Source organism: Octodon degus, unplaced genomic scaffold (genome assembly GCF_000260255.1).
Source record: "Octodon degus isolate 3935 unplaced genomic scaffold, OctDeg1.0 scaffold00080, whole genome shotgun sequence".
NCBI lineage: Eukaryota > Metazoa > Chordata > Mammalia > Rodentia > Octodontidae > Octodon > Octodon degus.
Genome location: NW_004524656.1, coordinates 7,256,570 through 7,262,942, shown reverse-complemented (window position 1 = coordinate 7,262,942; position 6,373 = coordinate 7,256,570).

Here is a 6,373-nt window from a genome sequence, read left to right as displayed (position 1 = left end):
GGGGCTGGCTGGCATGTGGTACTGGGGGATTGAACAGCGGTCCCTGTGCTTTGTTAAGCTTGTTCTAAGTGGGTGCTTTAGACCACTGAGCCATCTCACCAGCCCTCCAGGAGATTTTTGAATCTAGCAGTTAATTGGAAAGATTCTCACCCTGACTAACTATAAATACTGATACCTGTGAACTAAGCAACTGCACTGAAGATGGTAATCTGCAATAGTAGTTTCATGCTTAGAGTGTCTGTCATTCTGGTCTTCTGAATATGGGCTGCTTGTCATGACATGCCAGTTGCTACTGTGCTGTCTCTCAGGTAGATGTTTGTTCAAAAAGAAGCGAGTGGTGAATGCAAGCAAGAGGTAGGAAAAGGAATATTGTGGGACTGTCCTGCTTCAAGGTTGTATATGGTTAGATTTTTGGACTTATGCGTAAACATAGGACTTATATAATTCTTTAAGACTATTTTTTAAGTATATTCTAATTTTTAAATGTTTTTTCATCATATTCTGTAGGGACTTAATGTTCAACATATCAATACTTGATGAAAAATACCTATTCCATGTTATGCCTAAGATGTTTGATATTCAGACATTGAGGCTAAACTTAACACCCTAGGTTGTATGGTAATAACAATAAGCTTGTCTTCTGGAGGGTTAATGGCCTAAGTTTACAGATCAAAATTAGAGAAAAAGGAGAGCCACAAGGAAAGCCAACATTTTGGCCCTTGCCTTCCAAGGTCAATTAAGACTCAGGACATATGAGAACTTGTACTGTAACATCACATAACTCAATAGTGTCTCAAATTTTCTGATCAAGGAGATTATGGGGCCAAAGAGGAAAGTGATCGATGATATTGAGTGTATCTAAGGAGAGTCACATGGAGAGAAAACATTCTCTCAGGCTTTCACAGAGTGCACATTGGCCAAGCAATGGCCATAACTCATCCACATGGCTGACACTGACAAAGGTTCTACAATCTGAGGTGCAGGATGTCAGGATAAATCCTGAGAGGATTTCACTGACCTTATCAGAACCAAAAGTTACAGCCCTTGTTGCATATGTCCTGCTTTACCTTGGTTTAAACCATCCAGCAGAAAAGTATAAAAACAAAGTATAAGAAGAAAAGCCATGCTGTTATGTTGAGCTGTAGGAGGCGCAGTTCAACAATTTCTGACATTGCTAGTGAAGCAGAAGACCCAGTGCTATTATGGACTACTGGACTCTTTTAGAATATTTTGCTGAGTTAACACACCTATAATATTCAAATGACGGGACTTAATTTAAAAAGGGGATACAGATGAATGTTCATTTTGTATCTGTGTATTCAAAGTGGTTAGGATAAATATATAGTTACATTCTCTTAATGAATAGAGGGATTTGTTCTAATGGTGTTTGTAAATAGGATATCATGTCTGCATCTTGTACAGCAATTAACCACTAGGAAGAATGTATGCAATGTGTTAATTAGTGAAACTGTCCTACCAATTTGGTTTGAAACTGTCTCATTGCTATTTGTTTCTCAGTAAAATTATGGAAAAAAATAAAAACTATAATGAGAATGGAAAATGGAGTGGTTTAGATAAATTGCATTTGGGACATAAATTAAGAGTGAAAGCATGAACTAGAAGGTAGATTGATAAAGTTACTAAATTTACAAGAGAAAATTGAAGTGAAAAACATGAAAACAAAGCAATGAGCAATCGAGGTCAGACCATTAAGGTCTAACATATCTGGGGTCCTGTAAGGACAGCAAAGAGATAATGCAGGATGACATCCAAAGAGATAATAGCTGGACATGTTCCAGATTTGGTAAGGCATGAATCCACAGACACAAACATTTGCCATTCTAGTGGAAATTTATCCCATCAAGGTGGAAAATTAGAATAAATTCATAACTAAATACATTACAATAAAACTACCAGACACCAAAGATGAATGCAAACACTTCAAAGGATACAGAAATAAAAGTTATACCACCACAGTACCACAAAGGTACCACAGTTAAGAACAACAGCTGACTTACCTTTCAAAAGATACTGATGATAAGTTAAGGGTGGTGAACCTTACAAAATTGTGCTTATATAATAAAGGCTTGGGCCCAGGAAGATAGCTCTGAAGCATAAGTACCTGCCTGGTAAGTGCAAGGTCTTGAGTTCAATCTCTGGTAGAAGAAGGAAGAAGAGGAGGAGGAGGAGGAGGAGGAGGAGGAGGAGGAGGAGAAGGAGTTTGGTGAACCAAAATCTGAGTTTACCACCAATAAGCCTCCCATAAAGAAATATCTAGGGGCCGGGGAGATGGCTCAGTAGGATAAGCACTTGACTGGCAAATTCAAGGATCTGAGTTCAATCCCTGGTTCTGCCAAAAAGGAAAAAAAAAAAAAGAAAGAAATATATAAGGGCTGGCCAAATAGCTCAGTGGACTAAAGCACCTGCTTGGGCAGAGCTCAGTAGCCAGGGTTTGGCCCCAGGTGTGCCGTGCTGACCCTGCCCCAAGGGCGCACTGAGAGGGTGATTGAGAGGCTGAAAACAGGAGAATCGCTGCTCATCTAATCTATGTAGTGAGACCTGGTAGACCCTGTACCAAATACATAAAAGAAGAAATATCTAAAGCACATAATGAAGAAAAAAATCATGAATTCAGATAGAGATTATTTGTGGCTATTAAAATCATTTCATGAAAAAGCAGTTTGCTTAATCTTTGTTGAACTCCTACCCCCAAGTGATGGTAATAAGAGCCTGTCTGCCTCTTCTGCCATGTAAATATTCAGCACAAGACACAGCTGAGGCAGGAAACCGTCCCTTACCATATATGTATATAATACTCGGATGTCACTCCACAGATACCATGCTAAATTTAGTAGGAACCCAACTTTTAAGGGACCAGATTAGACCTTATCTATTAATAGTGGATACTGTATTATGCTCTTCCCAATGTGAATACGCAATACACCTTTACACTATATCACCTAAAGATCTATTACCAAAAATGCTAAACTTAATCCCAGCTACTCAGGAGTCTGACGCAGGAGGCCAACCTGAGAAACTCAGCAAGACCCTGTATCAAAATAAAAATAAAGGAGCTGGTGAGATGGCTCAGTGGTCTGAGGCACCTACTTGGAACAGGCTTAGCAAAGCACAGGGACCGTGGTTCAATCCCCCAGCACCACATGCCAGCCAGCCCCGCCCCCTGGTGGGCTGAGCTGGCCACACACACACATAAATAAATAAAATTAATTTTAAAAAAAGAAAAAGAGTAATTGTGAGTGGAGAGGTGAGAAGGTATAAAAAATTTTTTTAAATAAAAATAAATAGAAAAGTCTAGGGATGTGGCCCACAGCACTCCCTGGGTTTAATCCTCAATATAGGGGAAGAGGGTAAAGCTGAACCCAGTTTACAGGATAACATAAGAATTAAGAGGAACAAATTAAACTACTCCACTTGAAAGCTAAAGGGTAAACCCAGAATGTGGGATATTTTACCACACAAATGAACCAATCTCTTCAACAAATCAATGTCATGAAAGACTTTGAAGAGAGAAAGCAATCAAATAAAAGGTGTGGGCCCTGACTGGATCCAGAATCATGTAAAATATACTTGGGTGAAGGGGTAATTGAGAAACGTGAATATGATCTTAGTATTAGATTATAGCAAAGAATTATTTATTTCATTGTGAATACCAGTGATGTGATAGTTAAGTAAGAACAATGTCACTTTCTGAGAAGATGACAAAGTCATAAGCAGCAAAGAAAGAGCATCTCTGAGCTCTGGTGTCCAGACACTAGAATATAGCAATGTGAGGATGAGAAGAAGGAGGTGAACAGGTCCCGAAGGGAGAATTGAAGATCACCTGAGAGACCGAGTGAAGCCAGAGTTGGTGATCAGTGCCTTCTGCCTGAATTAGAACCCACTGCTTGGAAGGAGTGGTTCAAACCTTCAGACACACAGTGACTGCTGGCACCTCCAGAGGCCTCCAGGGAAAGATGCAGCAGCGCATCATAGGAGCGCGCCCCGTGGACTGCACTGGCTGGCCGTGTTTCATTCTACTGCTATTGTTGATGATGCTGCGTTAGCCAAAGTCACATAATGATTCTAACCAGCTATTCTTCCTGGTATACTAAGACTGAGATTCCCTAAGGGTCATACAAAATACTGTGGGCCAGTTCCAAAAAGCCAGGGGCTGGGCCAACTAGGCAGCAATTTCTTATCCCCAAAAAATTGAAGAGGCAGGCTCGTGCAACAGACTGAAAACCCATAATTCAGCTATGCCTGGAAGACACTCCTGAGAAGAAGTCATTTCCTAAGGATTCTAAATACTAGCTATAAAGCTACTCACTATAAGCAATTTATAAACATCAACCCAGTAATTAAACTAAAACAATATATAGAAAATGAGAGACACTTAAACAAGATGCAACCCCAGACATTGAATTCGCCAAAGGAAAACCCAGGGAGCAATGAAGTGGCACAGTCAGAAACCCACCCGCCTGGCCTCTCTGAAGTGGTAGCAACAAAGCAAATGAACAAAAAAGAAAATCAAATCAGAAATAATTTCTCAGATAACTATAGAGATGTTGACCAAAATGAAAAACAAGCTTAGTGACGCTATAGCAGACATAGATTTTTTTTTAATAGAAGAGTGTAAGAAAATTATGGAAGCCTGCAGGCAGGTGCAGGGGCCAGGGATTCGATCCCTGAGTCTACTGTGCTGACCCTGCCCCAGGACATACTGAGACTGCAATTGAGATTGGGCCTGGTGGCACACGCTTGTAATCCCAGGTCTTGGGAGGCTGTAAACAGGTGGATCACTATGAACCCAATCTAGTAGTGAGACTCTGAACACCCAGTAGACCCTTCCCTAAAATACAAAAAAAAAGAAAGAAAGAAAGAAAGAAAGAAAGAAAGAAAGAAAGAAGGAAGGAAGGAAGGAAGGAAGGAAGGAAGGAAGGAAGGAAGGAAGGAAGGAAGGAAAGAAAGAAAGAAAGAAAGAAAGAAAGAAAGAAAGAAAGAAAGAAAGAAAGAAAGAAAGAAAGAAAGAAAATTACGAAAACCATAAATGTCCAACATAGGAAAAAAACGGAATCCATAAAACAGATACAAGCAGATATTTAGAAGATTAAAAGTTCCATTGAAAGTATTCACAGCAGAGGCCAGTGAGATAGCTCAGTGGACTAAGCACCTGCTTAGGCAAGCTCAGGAATGAAGGTTTGATCCCCAGCACCATATGCTGTGCTGGTCTCGCTCCCAGGTGCACTGAGCCAGCCACCAAGACCAGGCATAGTAGCACATGCCTGCAATCCCAGTGCTGGGGAGGCTGAAAACAGGAGGATCACTCTGATTCAGAGCTGCATACTGAGATCCTGTACCAAATACCTAAACAAAAAGTGTCCACAGCAGAATAAAACAATATGAGGACAAAATCTCAGGCAGGCTTATGGTTAGCAATCATAAAAAGAAATGTTTCTTAAAAATAGCAAAGGCTGGGGCCCGCCCAGGAGATGGCTCAATAGAATAAGCCTTCCCTGGCAAGCGCAAGGGCCTGAGTTCAATCCCCGGTTCTGCAACAAAATAAAAAAATGAAAATAAAAATAGCAAGAGACTATAAGAAATCAACCCAGCAGCTGTCAGATGATGCAAAGAAGAATAACTTAAGATTGAATGGCATTGATGAAAAAGGAGAAGATAGCACAGATGTTTTGGGGAAAAAAACATTAACAGACATCTTAGCAGAAAAGAATTTGACATAGGGATGAGTGAGATATATAGAACTCCAATGAGCTGCGATCAAAAAAATCTACACCAAGGCATATATTAGTCAAGATTCCACAAATTCAACACAAGAACAGAACATTAGCAGATGTTAGAGAAAAGAAATAAATTACCTATTGGGGGAAAAAAACCCTCAGAATTGCAGCTGACTTCTCAACACAAACCCTGAAGCCAAGAAAGCTTGGAGTGAAGTACTTAAAGCCCTAAAAGAAAACAATCTCCAACCCAGACTGATGTGTTCCACAAAACTATCTTCCAAAAGATGGACAAAGAGCACCTGAGGAAATGCATGAACACCAAACCAGCACACCAGAATGTCCCAAAGGACATCCTAGAAAGAGATGAAAAGGACTACGACTCCATGACCCTCAACACAATGAATCCACCAGGCAAGACGAACAATTAAATAGTGAGAGAAAAAAGGATCCAACAATAAGAAAATGACATGACAAGAACAAATCAATACGTATCAGTTATAACGATCAGCATTAAGAGTCTGAATTCGCTAATCAAAAGAAACAGACTGGCAGAGAGTGGATCAAGAAGTAGTAGCCAACTGGGATGAGGGAAAGAAGAAAAGAAAGAAAAAAGGGGGAAATATGTAATATATATA